Genomic DNA, 17211 nt, shown 5'->3' with positions numbered 1-17211 from the left:
GCAAAAGAGAGATTGCAGTGATCAGCCAAGGCTGGAGAAAGAGAGTCAATGTTGTACTTAATGGTTTTGGAGGGGCAGGGGTCCACCTGTTTGGATGAGGCCTTCATAAATCGGACTTGTCTGGCGATCTCATCAGGTGTAATGGGATTGAGAGAAGAGAGGAGAAGTGGTAGAGTGGCAAAGGGAGGCTCCAGAAGTGTTGGTGTATGATGTGGAGTGGAAGTGAGAGAGAAAAGGATGTCTTGCGTTTTTTCAGTGAAGTGTGCAGCCAGGGCCGAGCAAAGGTCCTGTGTGGGTGTGACAGAGGAGGAGGAGGAGGGGGAATATTCAAGATTACCAGTAAGTAATCTGAGTATTACCTCCACGTCCCTCTTTCTCGTCCAGGGACTTACCTTTGAGTTGTACCAAAGCAGAAACAGGAAGGACGCCCATGCCCACCACAAAAGACACAGACACCAACGGTAATGCGAAACCCACCCAACACCAATTTATTCAAGATACAGCAAAAAGCCAAAGGCATGCTGACCATGACTCCTATCACCACCTCAACCAGACACAGCCTCCAGACACCCACACCAAAGGACGTAGACTGGAGCCCCTCCATGTTGAGTTGGTAATGCAGAATGAATGTATTAGGTGTAGCTCATGTGGCAGCTCGGCAAATATCCAACAAAGGTAGCCCCCGCAGGCCTGCCCAGGAGATGGTCACCCCTCTTGTGGACCAACCCTGGACCCAAGGTGCAGTACAGAGGCCCACAGACTCATAGAATCAAATATTAGTCCACCGGCTAATCGTTGGAATGGAAGCCTGGCAACCACAGTCCCCTGCCCCCTGATCAGTGAGACAAAAGGACTCTCTCTGGGACAGATAATGTATGACCGCCTGCTTGGCATCCAGACAATTCCAAGCCTCCCCCCTAGGAGAGGACGGAGCTAGAAAGAAAGCTGAGATAACCACTTCCTGAGACTGATGGAACCAAGAGGCAACCTTGGGCACAAACGAGGGGTCACAGCCCAGCACCAAAGCCCCCTCCTCGACCACTAGAAACAGTGGCCTACGCAAGAGGGCCCTGATTTCCCCCAAATGCTGAGCCAAAGTAATGGCAATCAGGAAGGTATTCTTCAGCAACAACTATTTCATCTCCACCTCCCCCTGGGGCTAAAATGGAGGCTTCTGCAATATGGACATGACCAAAGGAAGGTCCCACGGGGAACCCCAACTGGGCCCAATGGATGAGTAGCTGCTACTCCTTTCAAGAGTGTTGAGACCAGAGCCTCGCCCCCCTACCGGAGAGGACCAGGAAACCTGGAAAGCCCGAATGGCAGACCACTGAGAACAGAAAGTAGAGACCACAAACCCCTTCTCCGCCCCTTCATGAAGAAATTGCAAAATGTCTGGGATGCCACACTCCAGTGCCAGGACACACTTCAGGTGACACCAAGCCAGAAAATTAGCCCAATGACGGTCAGAACTTAAGTGTAGAGGACTGACGCGCCCTCTGAACCATCCCAGCCACTGCAGCTGAAAGGCCTAATGCCAGGAGATCCCTCCTCTCCGTTTCCAGAACCCACAACGGATGAGAGAGGAGAAGGGGGACATTGACCACCCGCAATGGAGAAGGCCACCTGAGCAACACCCAAGGAGAAGCTAACTGCATCTCCAGAAGGCCCGGGAACCACCCCTCTGAGGCCAGTAAGGGACCACCAGGATAAACACACGTGGAGATGATCTGATTGTGCTGATGACCTGCAGAATCAGGGGATTTGGAGGAAAGGCATAAAGAAACTCTGAGAGGCCAAGTCAAGGGAAGAGCGTCCACCCCCCCATAAACCCCTGGGGGGCAGAGTCCTCAAGCAAAACCAGGAAAGTTGAGAGTTGCAGGGGGAGGCAAAGAGGTCCATCCAGGGATGCCGAACCACCGACACACATCCTGAAAAACCTTGAGACAAAGAGACATCTCCGCTGAGACAGGAAACACCTTGCTGAGCCGGTCCACAGTCACATTGTCCACCCTCCGGATATGGACCGCTCTCAAGGAGACCAGGTGTGCCTTGCCCCAGGTCCAAATGGACAAAGCCAGATCCTCCAGGGAGCAGGACCCCGTAGCCCCCTGATGGTTGATGGAAGCAAATGCCAAGGTGTTGTCTTTCAGAACCATAACATCATTCCACTAGATCGAAGACCTGAAGACCACCAAAGCCCTAGAACACCAGATAACTCCTTCCAATTGGAGGAGGGCAGCTTGAAAAGAAAAGAGTTCCAGTGAGCACGGAACGTACTCAAAGGTAAGTACTGGGAAGAGGAATGGGGACATGGAGGTAATGACTTATTCATTCAAATGGATGTTAAATTAATTTTTAATACATATTACATTCACTTCAATGTGTGCAATATTCATTTCAATGGGTTTCATATTCATTCCATTACATGTCCTATTCACTTCAACGTGTGTCATATTCATTTCAATGGGTGTCATATTCATTCCATTGCATGTCCTATTCACTTTAACATGCGTCATATTCATTTCAATGGGTGCCATATTTATTTCAATGCATGTCCTATTCATTTTAACGCATGTCTTATCCATTCCAATGCATGGTATATTCATTCAAATGCATGTTATATTCACTTCAACTTGTGTCATATTCATTTCAATGGGTGTCATATTCCTTCCATTGCATGTTCTATTCACTTCAGAGTGTGTCATATTCATTTCAATGGATGTCATAATTATCTCAATGCATGTCCTATTCATTTCAATGTGTGTCTTATTCATGCCAATACATGTTATATTCACTTCAATGTGTGTCATATTCATTTCAATGGGTGTCATATTCATTCCAATGAATGTTATATTCACTTCAACCTGTTTCATATTCTTTTCAATGGGTGTTATGTTCATTGCATTACATGTCCTATTCACTTCAACGTGTGTCATATTCATTTCAATGGGTGTCATATTCATTCCATTGCATGTCCTATTCACTTCAACATGCGTCATATTCATTTCAATGGGTGTCATATTTATTTCAATGCATGTCCTATTCATTTTAACGCATGTCTTATTCATTCAAATGCATGTTATATTCACTTTAACGTGTGTCATATTCATTTCAATGGATATCATAATTATCTCAATGCATGTCCTATTCATTTCAACGTGTATCTTATTCATGCCAATGCATGTTATATTCACTTCAATGTGTTTCATATTCATTTCAATGGGTGTCATATTCATTCCATTGCATGTCCTATTCACTTCAACGTGTGTCATATTTATTTCAATGGGTGTCATATTCATTCCATTGCATGTTCTATTCACTTCAACATGTGTCATATTCATTTCAGTGGGTGTCATATTCATTCCAATGCGTATCCTATTCACTTCAATGTGTTTTATATTAATTTCAATGGGTGTTATATTTATTTCAACGTGAGTCATATTTATTTCAACGTGTGTCATATTTAATTCAATGCGTGTCATATTCATTTCAATGGGTGTCATATTTATTTCAATGGGTGTTATATTTATTACAACGTGAGTAATATTTATTTCAACATGAGTCATATTTATTTCAACGTGTTTCATATTTATTTCAATGCGTGTCATATTCATTTCAATGGGTGTCATATTTATTTCAATGGGTGTTATATTTATTACAACGTGAGTCATATTTATTTCAACGTGTGTCATATTTATTTCAATGCGTGTCATATTCATTTCAATGGGTGTCATATTTATTTCAACGTGTGTCATATTTATTGCAATGCATGTCATATTCATTTCAATGGGTGTCATATTTATTTCAACGTGTGTCATATTCATTTCAATGGGTGCCATATTCATTCCATTGCATGTCATATTCACTTCAACGTGTGTCATATTCACTTCAATAGGTGTCATGTTCATTTCAATGTGTGTCTTATTCATTGAATTTCAGTGTATGTCATACTCATTTCAATACATGTTATACTCATTTCGATACGGATTATAGTCATCTCAGTGTATGCCTTACTCATTTCACTGCATGTTGTATTCATTTCAATATGTCACATTCACAAAGTTGTAATTTTGACTTGAACGGCCTCCCATACATGTTGCCTTTGAACGTATGCGTCAGCTATGGCTGAATGGGCTTCCTGCAGTGTTCCTATCATCTGAGCTGTGATTTACTGCTCTGTTGTCAGAAAAGGGCTGCTCAGCAGGCAGCAATGAATGGAAACTTGGTCATGGGGGCAAGTTCACCTCCAGTGAAACTTTCACATGCTAAGCACTAACTCTGCATGCAAAGTGCCAATGTTTGGGCTGTGCATTTTGATGGCCCATATTTATTTCCAAGGCAAGTGCAGACAACAGGTCTCACAAGCTAGTTGTGAAGGAATAGGTCAATTGTGTATTTATAGAAAATGGACAAGCCTGCATGCTTACTTTAAAAGGGCAAAAGAAATGTTATTTTCCAAAACCGCACATTTTATTTAGAATGTACAAAACGATATGCTGGATGCCTGCTTTTAAAAATGAAATAAGCCATCAACCTTTATTAATAATACAACCAACCCACAGCAGCCTCAGACACCCCATTGTTGCAGTGCCATTCATGAATAGGGGCACCCAGGCATGCCTCCTTTTTTCATTCTGTCACTTACAACTCTGCAATAATAAATGAGAAGCAGAACTACAAATACCAGAATGCAGAGAGACACTCGGCACAGGATGCACTACTTACACCTGACCTACATGGTGTAACAGAATATGCATCTCTGCTTCACAGCCACCTTCTAGAGTATGGAGGCAGTGGTGGGAAAGAAGCTGTGGTCAGTGTTTGCCTTTTAACCTGTGTCAATCTGCTTTGCAGTACACACATTTGGGAAAAGCCGAACTACAAGTCCCAGAATTCAAACCACTGTTGAATGAACAGCAATGGCTGTATGGGAGGTGTCAGGCATGTGATGGGACCACTTCCCAATGCCTAAAGCTTTATTGGAATGTGGTCCCTTCTCTGTAGACCTATCAAGCAAACCAAAATCCAGGGATAGTTAAACCATTCATGGATTCCCGTCCCTCATAAACCTTCACGCATGCTTCATGTGGATCTGCATTCCAATTGGGAACATTACACTTTACTATTGTGTAGGGAGCAAGATGTCTATAATACTGCTGTATGATATGCTTACCAAATACACCGAGAAAGCTAAAATGGGGAGATTTAATAACTGGAAAGTTTCTGCAATATGTTCTATGTTCATCCACCCCCATTTTCTTTCTGCTGAGTTGTTTGGGGAAATGTTTTGCCAGACAAATCTCATTGAATTTCTATTTTTTTTTAATTTGGGTGGGTTCCCTCCAAACCCCTTTCCCCTTTGATTCATTCCATATCCCTCCAGCCCCTACTCTTTGTATCCCCTTACCCACCCCCCCCCCCATATTTTTCAATTAGATTTTTCCGCCCATCATTTCTCAGCAAAATAAAACGGGCGATGAATGAACGTTGCCCTGTATAACGCTAGGAGGAACAGGAAAGTCAGTCGCAAGTCAGTGTCCCCTGCTCAGCCTCTTCTCTCATCTTACAAACTGAATATGATTCTGGTAGAAAATGTTACCTGTAAGGATTGTATGACTGGCCTATGCTACCTCTAAAAGGTTGGCAGGGTTTGGGAATAGTCCGCTTAATGCTAGATGTACCTTAACGTTCTTGCTGCTATAAAATTAATTTGCTTGGGCAATAGATCTTAAAAATTTCAACAGACCATTCTCTTATTGGTGTGCACTTTATAAAATGGTTGAAGAATCGCTCTCAGCTTTTCTCGCTATGAATTTCTTTTGGGATGTTGGCTTGGTGGGGTAACGTGGCAGCTGCTGTGAATTATGTGAAACCTGCTGCTATATCTCTGCTGCAGGTTCTTAACCCACTGATCTATTCTCAGGATTTACTAACTTTCCAAGCTTAAAATAAAGCGTACAGTAGTTATTTTTACGGCTGCTTTTAAAACTAAGAACATTTCTTTAGAAATTAAATGATCAGTGCCATCTATTGATCTGGCACGATAGACAAGTGGGTTAATGCACATCTTGATCAAATCTGAAATGCTTGATACAGACCTGCCTATCCTCCAGGATTGGCCAGGATACTTAGGTTTTTCTAGACTTTCTCTGGGGGAGAGAGAGAGACCTTCAGATTTCTAGTTTGAACCACTGTCTCCATGGGGGAGGGAGAATAAAGCTATAAAGTTGCATTCCCCTACATGCAACTGAACCTTTTCAATGCACAGTGTCATCAGCTCAGTGAGAGGAATGTTTCTATCTCACTTGTACAATATGAAGACAAGTTCTTATGTGATGGACTCAAATGCTAATTAACTTTTTACTTAAGTGTGTGGTCCTTGACCAATCAGTTTATCCTTCTGTGCCTTATCTGTGGCACATCTAATGGGAACTACATCTTCAAATAGAGGAAGATTTAATATATATGTATCTTTTGATTTACCCAGATGAATTGAAATAAAAGTGATTTACAATTGTAAAACAGAATTCTATATAGTTAAAAATGTTGCCATGCGTGTGTGTTCGTACTATTATACCCACCCCTTTTTACCCCGAGATGTGACAATTGCAAAACCCTTTCTCCCTTTTCATTCGAGAAATATATTTTGGTGAAAGAGGCCCTTCTTCAAAAATTCCCTTACTTCCTGATCCATCAACCATTTGTTCTCTTTGGGTAACTGGATTGATTTTTAGAGAAGGGAAAAGTTGAACAAGAGGACCTACGAAATGTATTGTAAATCCTGTACATTTTGGAGAACCCAAGAGTCTTCACAACATAAGACCAAGTTATGAGAACAATTCTGAATTCTTACCCTCTTTTGGAATGTCTTTTATTGAGTCTTTGTAGGTGCTTACGTTGTGAGACATTCCTATGACCTCTGTTTCCTCTGAAACCTCTTGCTCTATATATTTGGCCTCTCTAAGGAACAAAGGTGGATATCTGTTGTTGTGACTCTTAATAGGCCTTTCTACATGTATGTCTAAGGACTGAGAAATAGGAAAAACTAATTGGCCTCTACTAAGGTTGGTTCTCTGACAATTTTCTGTGGTGACCTCCAGGTTGAATATTCTCTTCAATGATGTCTGGGCTTTTTCCAAGATCCAAAACATCTAGGTTATGTTATAAAGTGTTTATGCTGTGCCAGATCAACTCTCTGGTACTCTGAGAGTGCATAGGATTGTCTAGAAATCATGCATAATGTGCCCTTCTCCCATGCATTTGCAGACCTGACTGTGCGTAAGATAATAGGAGCATCTAACGATAAGAAGGGAACGGGACCCGCGCCCTGATGCCTGCGGGCTGCCGACGCGTTATAAACACATAGAAATAGAAATAGAAATAGGACAAGTGGGATTAATGCAGCTGGGGGCAATGATTTGTGATTTAATGGGTGCATTGTGGTGTAAGTGGGTGAACATAGACCAGTAGTGAAGATAAAAATAGAATGTTGGGGACAGTTGTGCTGGTTTCAAGGCATATTTGGAGAAAAGGAAATGAGTACATAATGTAATATTTGGTTGCATGAGGGTTTTGTATTGTGCTCAGGCAAACATTTGAGGTTTGGTGGTTTATTTCCCCAGGCATGCGTTTACATTTTTCTGCCGGTGGGGGGGGGTGGAGGAGGGGGGGGTTACTTGCTCCAGAATACTAAGACTGGGACTGCCAAGCCAGGGGCCAAATGTGTCCTAGTCAAGAGTAGGTTGTGTAAAATGAAATATTTGTGGATAACATTGGATAGAAGGAATTGGCAAAGTCTGATTGACAGCATGCCAATTTAACAAAGCAATGTTATTAAGTGTGTATTCTCTGTTCATGTCCTGTTAAAATTGTTTCAAAACCCAATGATTACCCAAAAGGCCCGAATCGTAGTAGAGGCTGCTGGATTGGGCAAGGCGTGGTCAAACTGCAGTTAAGCGCATGTGCCCCAAATATCTGTTTTTACAGTAGAGGTTGAAAACAAGCTGTACAGAACTGGAAAAGTGCACACAAAGCAAAGATGCCAGTAGATTATATGAGCCCCTGAAAGGCATTGCACCAACTCACCTTCAAGTACACATGGATGATACCAACTTATATAAGTGTCAGGTGTGGCTTGTGGGGGACATTTGTAGGAGATGGTTATGACTGCAACAGAGCAGGCAGCCAAGGCTGGGATGTACACTACCATGGAAATGGCAGTTGAGGGGTTGAAAGGAATACAGCAACAATTTGGAAGTGATTTTAAATTAGCACCTAACAATACCTCAAGCAGTATGATGGTCTTCTGAATAATGAGCCTTGCATGGGCTAGTTACAGGGTTTTTAAATAGGTGACAAACAAAAAACGGCATCCACTTTAAATTAGAACATTGTAGAGGGATCCTTGCTTCCCATAATATAAGCACTTTTTTCATGTCAAGCCTAAGGGCCCACATTCCATTAAGTGAGGAGCAAGGCTGATGGGTTGTTGTTAGTACTTGGTACCTATTTTAAATAATGGTTACCTACTGTGGATTTAAAGCAGAGGAGGATGGACTTTTTAAAGTTCATAGTAGGTAGAAGAGCGACCGAATATACTTCATTTTACTGTGGTCGATAAAATAAGTACCATACATTGAGTTTGTAATTACACCTTTATTACAATCCTTCAAAACGGTAGGGTATGGCACACATTGCATATAAAAAATAGAAATGTTTTAAATACAATACTGGGTAGACAACACACTAATGTTTTAGCAGGAATGGACACTTGGTTACAATCAAAGATCTGTTCACTTGCCTCAAGTACCCTACCTCATAGGTTAATATTTTACTTAGGGTTTCATGTTTTTCCAATTCTGGGGGTGTTTTTTCAGGGTATTAGAAACATTTTCAAAATCTGCGGTCATCAGTTCTTACCCATTGTTTGCCTCAAAAAATCAAAGATAAGTGTGTTTTTCCAGTGTACACAAAAATGTATCTTTTGACACATTTATATTGTGAATAATTCCTCTGAAGCAAAAAGAAATTACACGGGACAAAGACTTTTCTTTTTTAAATGTCTTATGTGGAATTAAACGTCTCATCACCCAGATTAAAATAAAGCCCTTTGTAAAAAAAAAAGAAATGAAGTTTAAGTGGATAGCTAAGGAGAGCCTTGGACCATAATAAAGAACTTCATATTTAAATCAATGGGAATTAGGAATTACAAATCTCAAACATAACTCTGCTATTCTTTCACCAAACTGTGCAATCACATTTTGCTGAACACCTTGCATTACAGGGGTGAAAGTGAACTTTCCTTGGTCCATTTTCACAATAGAATTGGAATGGGTAAATGTTTGATAGATGATCATTGAAATACAAGGCTTCACGCATGTGACAGCGTCCCCGTTAATCAGAACCGTGGGCGGTTCGTGTGCACTTCCTCCCTAAAAGGTACTCACAACTGAAACCTCTATGCGTCCCACATTCGAGAGGGATTAACAATAGGATTTTTTAAAAGTATTTTAGCGGAGTAGGTGACGAGTAGGTGCAGTCCTGCAGTCTACTCTGGAGCAGTCTATCTACAGTCTCTACAGTGGGTGGAGAAAAGTGGTGCAAAGTGAACAGTCAAAACCCCACTTCCCAGCGGAGCGGAGCGGAGTAGGTGACGAGTAGGTGCAGTCCTGCAGTCTACTCTGGAGCAGTCTATCTACAGTCTCTACAGTGGGTGGAGCAAAGTGGTGCAAAGTGAACAGTCAAAATCCCACTTCCCAGCGGAGCGGAGTAGGTGACGAGTAGGTGCAGTCCTGCAGTCATGGCAGCCAGGGCGGCCAGGCTCGCCAGGAGTGAAACATCGTCTTCACCACGCCATAGCCAGGAGGAAGACGGCGAGGACTGCGGCGGCCGGCTGAAAAGTCTGAGACCACGAGCGGGCACAGAGAGTGCCATTATTGGACACCCGTTCGCCCTCAAAGCTGCTACAGCAAAAAAAGGTGAGCGCAAAGGAATCTCCAACAGAGACAGCAAAGTCACACCTAGCCTCCTAAGTATACATGGAGGGGCTGAGGAGCGAGGCGCCGGGCTACCGAGTGGGGAGGAAATCACTCCGTGTCCCACTCAATGTCCCAAACCAAAAACTCCCAAAACTGCCCCAGCCGCTAGCACCAGCCACGAGCCAGCTTGGGGCATCGCAGTTAACATTCCACTAAGCAGCCCCAACTCGCAGCCCCCAACCCGCCTTCCGACCACCCGCCTGCACAGTACCTCTCAGGGTCCTGGGTCGCCGATCCAGGACCTCGCGGAGGCTGTGGTGGTGTGGCGGTTGCCCGGGGAGGAGCTCGCCGGGAGTGGGGAAGCTGATGCCTGGCCGTCGAGAGGCCAAGCAAGGGAGAGGAAAGCGTCTGCAGCCCAGCAGAGGTCCGGGATCATGAGGAAGACCTGTCAGGCGGGCCGAGCACGCCAGCCAAGGACGGCGTCGGGCTCGGGCTTGAAGTCCGAACAGGGGAGGGGGTGGGAGAGGGAGAAGGAGAGGGGAGAGACTTCAATGCGGTCAGCTTGCTGGCAGCTGAGGAGCGCCCGAGCGACACGCAGGGAGCACCATCTGGAGGCAGCGAAGAGAGCAGGCGGCCAGCACTGTCGGTGCTGGCGATGGTGCACGCCCCTGCTCAATGGATTGACAGTGACCTTCTGCCTGGCTCCCATGACGGAGGAGATGGGACAGCAGATTCCACGGAACTGGGAGTTGGTACATCCAAACCAACCAGATACAAAGCCAAGAGAAAAAGAAATGAGAATGTACGCTCTTGGGCCTCTAAAACAAGGATGAAGGAAGGAACAGGTAACCACAGACGGCCCCGAGCGAAGCCATACAAAAACCAAGAGGCCGCGGAGGGGGATCAACCTCCACAAACGACACCCGAGACCAAAACTATAAGAAAACCACCAGTAACTCACAGTCTAAAATACTACTTTAAGCCGTCTTCAGCACACAGAAGTAGAAACACTGTGCAACTGTCAGACACGGAAATCCTCCAAGCATTGCAGGATTGCTGGCCGCAGGCGAAATGCCGGAGAATAGACGACACATCAAGATTGCCCACTAAGGCGCAGCTTGTCGCACATATGAGTCCTCTCTCAGAAGGGACTTCAGGAAAGATGGGGCATCCTGGGGGCCCCGGGCCAACTCAGGAAGACAAGCATAGGAAAGGAAGGGCCTGAGAGACAGAAGCTAACGAAGAGGAAGGCCCAGGAAAGGACTCCTCTTTAGAGGCGATCGTACTAGACCCTGAAGAGACTTTCGAAGAGATGAAAAATGGAGAGTACCCGACCCCACTGGTGGAAGACACACACAGGGACGGGGAAGCGGTGGAAACTCCACCAAACACTTATGGGTCACATGAAATCGATCCTGCATCAGAGTCAACAGACGCGGGCATGGATGCAGAACGAGACAAAGGTGAACCCACACTCCAACAAGTAGAAGTTAGACGGACAGCCACAGTATCCAATGGTGAAAAGAGCCCTTGTAAGGGTGAGGGTCTCTCAACCCCGAGGAGCCCGCGGCCGTCTGCCCCACCACCTGAGAGAGTCCAATTGCATCCGGGCGGCAACACAATTGATCAGGGGAGCAAGGAAACATGGAACAAACTAAAAACAGGACCCCCAATAAGTAACTGCCCCAGTTATACTGGACCGGCAAGAGCCTCTGCAGGGAACGAAAATCATAGAAGGCCAATGGACTCTCCTTGCTCAGAGACCCGGCTAGGGTCCAAAAAGCAGCACACAGTGCTAGAAACCCCTGCAAAAACAAGAACGTCGACTTCGTTAAATGATGTAGGCGCTGAAACTCCCTCGAAAAAAGCAGACATTCTGGCAATCATGTCATCAACAACAATTGCTTTGGCGCCTTTTATGAAGATATACGAGGCCATGAGTGACAACCTAAAAGACCACAGCACAACACAAGCTATGATGTACAGCAAACTGATATTTCTAGAGGCTTACATCATGGCCAGAGATAAAGGTTCTCCCAATCTACCTACCGAGACAAGTATACCAATCCTGACAACGGAGCAGAACATAACTACAACAGTATCAAAGAGGTATACAGTATCCACCGCTACGCAAACGGACATAACCATAGATCTAACCAGTGACATCGGTCAGGACCAAGAGAAAGAACCTCACTTAAGGAGACCTCAGACAGGCCTCGACAAGCCGGCGCAGGGGCAGGGCAGGAAAACCTCCAAAGAGAGTAGTCAAGCCCAAGAAGCCCCAACTAAACCCCACAAGAAGCAAACTCAACTACCTAAACAGTCAACCGGAAAAGCAAAAGGCTCAACTGTGCTCAGTTATCTGATCGAGAAAGAATCCCCCTCATCAACAACGGCTATGAAAGCCAAGCCAACCACTAAGCAAAATAAAAAACAGCAGGGGGCAGAAACGGGACAGAAGCCTCTAGCCCAACAACTGTTCATTATTAGTGGGAGTCCCAAACCCGGAACAGTGGCGAGCTCGCCCAAATCTGCAGAAGACTTCCTTGAAGATGACTCAATGATGAACATGAGTCAACATCTGGACGAAGAGCCAACCCAAGTACAAAACGGGTGTGCTCCTTTCGTGGCAACAAGAGACGTCCACAGGGAGGCACACACAGGTACGGGGACCAACCTAGAGGATGAACCATTTAGCTCAGAATTCTCAACACTTGAGGATTTCTGTAAGAAATTGAATAAAGGGGTGCAGTGGAAAGCAAAGAGCCCGAGGGGTTCAGCGAGCAAGGGCAACCAGGAGTCCACAAATCCTTCACACGAGAAAGAAAATCGACACTTGTCCAAGTTTTCAAGTCATACTTCTGCCTTTGCGGAGCCGCACTACACAAGCAAAATAAGCCTTCGACCTAGCACAGAATCTCGGAAACAAAAAGCGCCGCACTTCACCTCTAAGACGGAAAAATACTGCAAGGATGAAAAAAACACAGAAAGGAAGAAATGGATACTAAAGCTGGAGCAGATCCCTGGAAATGATGAAGAGGTAGTACTAAACAGAGGTGCTGTGCTAGAATTACTGAGCTTTGTGCCAAATCTCAGATCCATAAACACGAAAGACCTGCTGATAGTGGACCCCAGCCAGAGCCAGCACAAATCCATCTCACACCTCTAAGTGGTTTCAAAATCTGTGTTTCGTCTCCTGATAGCCGAGACGAAAGCATTGCTGAAACCTGGATACGACATCATAGAATCAACTAGATCAACAAGGTTCAACCGACCAAGCTCAAAACGTGATCATTCAGCTGCTCTGGAAATGAGAAGCCCCTCGTCAAAACATCGTCAGTATACAAAGACCCACCGGCACGAGACAAGAGGGGAAAAATTAAATCACAGACATGAGTCACAAACTATCACTAAGGAGAAGGCCTACAAGGTTCAGGGAGGCGAGAAAGCGCTGTCAAGATTAAGCCAAGAACAAAACAACAGGAAAATGGACCTCACGATTAAAAAAACGATCTTGGCAGACCAAATACAACCATCGCAGAGGTGCAACTCGAGACTCAACCTAGTCCTGGGTCCTGAGTCGTGGTTATCCAAAGCACCGACTGGTGCACCAAGGAAATAGCAATCCAAGCACCATGAGTCCGGTTCAGCCTTCACGATCGTCAAGAAAGCTGAGAGATCCTGCATCCGACTAGGCTCATGGAACACCAGGGGACACTCGCATCTAATGCGACCAGGAGACATTCAACTAAGAGATTATGATTTTCTATGTCTACAGGAAACCTGGCTCACAGAGGTCCCGACACTTGAGGGATACGAAATCATCCTCTCGCTGGCCACAAAAGGACAAACAGGACGCCCATCCTCTGCAATATTGACAGCATGTCGTCAAGGCTGTGGTTTTTCACACGACTCCACGCTATTTAGCAGTCCTTCCATCCTGATGACCAAAGCAGTTCAGAATGAACGTGAAGACCACCCAGCCAACCAACTACGTGAGCCACTGATCATTATAAATACGTATTGGAATCCAGCTGGAATCAGTGACACATCCTTTCTGGAACAAATGGAAAGAGCGATCGATGAGGCACTGTCGGCCCAGTTAACCCCTAACCTTTTGATATGTGGAGACATCAACGCCACATGCCAGTCCTCAGACAAACTCACTTCCCGTATGGACAAGAACAGCTCGGGAGCGAAGAGAGGAGCCCAGTGGTCGAATTTGATGAACTCTCGTGAACTCCATAACCTGGACGCAGCCTTTCCAGACCCAAAACGGCTGCCAACTTGGGCAAGGCGAGAAGCGAACGCCACAATAGACTACCTATTTGTGTCCACGCCGTTGTTGGCAGCGATAAGTTATTTTGACGTGATCAATGCGCCGGCTAGTGACCATAACTTGCTGGTGACAGTTTGGTCAACAACGCAGGTGGAAAGAGATTACACATTGCCACAGCTCTCCACGAATAACCAACGAACAAGAGTGAAAATATCGGCTAAAGCTATAAAAGAACTAGGACACAAATACCAGGCACAGGCAGAACGGGGGACAAGTGAGCAGATCGACTACTTACCTCTACTGGTCACATACAAAGTCAAGGCCACCAACAGAGCCAATCACAACTGCTCGCATCACAGATTTGACAACATTGTGGTGTTAAAACGCAAGGAGATGAGAAGGCTAAAACGACAAGCTAAAGTGAGAGGAACCACGGCAGCAATAATTGAGGCAGCAGAGGGGTGCCGACAGTACAAAAACTGGCTCAAAAATTATCGCTTGACCCTATATCAACAGGACTCAGAAGCAATTCTGAAAACAATAGTATCCAACAACAGCAGAGAGTTCTGGAGCCTCCTGAATTCGACAAACTCCAATGGAAAAACCGCTCTTATTTCAAACATCGGCGAAGCTACCTGGATCAAATTCTTCAGCGCATTGTTTCAGAAGTCTGAAGAAGAGCAAACAGAGAAGCTGGCAGAGCCATCATTACCAAGGATCAGAGTGGATGACATCGAGGACATCACAACACAAATTAAGAGACTTAAAAACTCCCGAGCCCCAGGCCCGGACGGCATCTCGAACGTTGACCTGAAGTCCTTCGAGGAAGAATGGGCACCTCTTCTCAGCAAAATCTTTCAAAGATGTGCTCAACTACAATCTATTCCTCCATCATGGAAAACGGCCACAGTCGTACCAATTTACAAGAAAGGCGATAAAGAAGATCCAAAAAACTACAGGCCGATCGCCCTTCTGGATTGTATTGGAAAAGTGTTTGGTTCTCTCGTTCTGAGAGAATTCAGCAACTGGGCCAAAATGGCAGGCTGCCATGACTACCTTCAAACAGGCTTTAAAAAAGGACTGGGCACAGCAGCCAACATACTGATGCTCAGCGCACTCAAAGGGAGAGTGTTGGAGGGCGGACCGCGACTTTACCTAATCTTCATCGACCTCACCCAGGCGTTCGATAAAGTAGAGCGCCCGCGGCTCTGGCAGAAACTCGAAACCTGGGGTTGCCCCACCCCGATCCTGGAGCCGATCAAAGCACTGTACACCGGTACCACCATGCGAGTAAAATTAAACCAATATGGCCTCCTGTCCCCAGCGATTCCAACCGCAGGAGGGGTGAAACAGGACACAGATGACCTGGTCCTCTTGGACCACACTCTCGTGGGCTTGCAGCGTCAACTGAAGAAACTTTCGGAATACATGGTTGACAACAAATTGGGGATAAACGAAAAAAAGACAAAATTTATGATTCTGTCTACAAAACCAAAGAAGATGGAAAAAACTGCTCTGTTCTTGGAAAAGCAGCGGGTCGAAAAAGTCTCTGAATTTAGATACCTTGGAGTGACACTTGATGGCTCAAGAAATGAACTGGCAATGCAAGTCCACCTCAAAAGAACAACGAAAAAGCTGATTGCACAAGCCAAAGCAATCAACAGAAAATTCGGTCGCTTCTCTCTAATTCCTGTTGTAGATTTCTACAAAAAAAAGGTTATTCCCACCTTGACCTATGGCGCCAACGCCCTTCCGAATTTACCCACTTTTGTGTGGCCGAGACTGGAAGCGTTGTTTTGGAGAGGGACACTGGGTCTCCCTAATTCCACCTCGGTGACCGTCAAAAGGAAGGAACTCAGCCTGCTATCACTCGGGGGAACTGTGAAATCTAGCATGCTCATGCTTTATCGCAAATCCAGAATTTCGCCTGATCCATCAATTTACAATCTAATCAAGAAAGAATGTGAAAACGGCCAAAGCAACATGCTAAACCATTGGACAAAAACAAACCAGGCTCTGTTGGCTACTACAGAGTGTGACAAAGAGACACTCGTCAGAAACCCCACAAAAATTTAAAAATAAACTGAAAGAAATCGACTGGATCAAAACCAGCGAGGCAGCTGTAAAGAATAAACTGACACAGCACCTCCCGCCAAACATCAGAAGATTCAACGACTTACAACCGTACATCAAAAAGTTCCCTTCTAGACACGCTCGCGATTTAATAATGAGAGCGCGACTAAATCTCCTGTTAACCAACAAAATCTTAGCAATCAGAGGGCTTTCTCCATCGAACGAGTGCCGATTCTGCAAAACGCCGGGAGTAACAGAATCGATAAGGCATTTGCTCTTAGCATGTCCTCGCACAGCCAGGATCCGAACAGTCTACCTGACGAAGATCTTTTCGGAGCACATTTTAAGTGACCAGGACGTTTGTTGGTCCAGATTGATGGCCGGAGACAGACCTTCGTGGCTGCTGGCAACCTACAAACACTATGTATCTATGTAAACACTGAACTTCTCAGCCGACCGTACTCAGGTTGATCGGTCCACCCAATGACCTTCGATGAGTCCCGGCCTCAATACTTTTCCCGATCTTATCATCACTGATGCTACTACAGCTTGGCACTGAAAATGATATGTTTTCTATTCTTCTTTTGTAAAAATCTTATTGATTAAAACAAATTAAAAAAAAAAAAAAAAAAAAATACAAGGCTTCATTTGATCAAGTACTCCATTTGGATCTTCTCTGACAAGTGGCTGCTGAAGTTGTTCAGATCCGTATCTTCACAAATCCACTGATTAACACCAAATTGCCACTTTTTAAAATACAGGGTGCTTAAAATAAATAATTAAGGCAAACATATCATATGGCTTAATACAGTTCGGATCATCTTCTGGTATAAAAATGTACACTCAATGGCAGTACTGCCATCTAGTAAACATTTTCAG

The sequence above is a fragment of the Ambystoma mexicanum genome, chromosome 2p (assembly GCF_040938575.1).
Source record: "Ambystoma mexicanum isolate Mex_15411 chromosome 2p, UKY_AmexF1_1, whole genome shotgun sequence".
NCBI lineage: Eukaryota > Metazoa > Chordata > Amphibia > Caudata > Ambystomatidae > Ambystoma > Ambystoma mexicanum.
Note: the sequence above shows the minus strand (reverse complement) of the source record.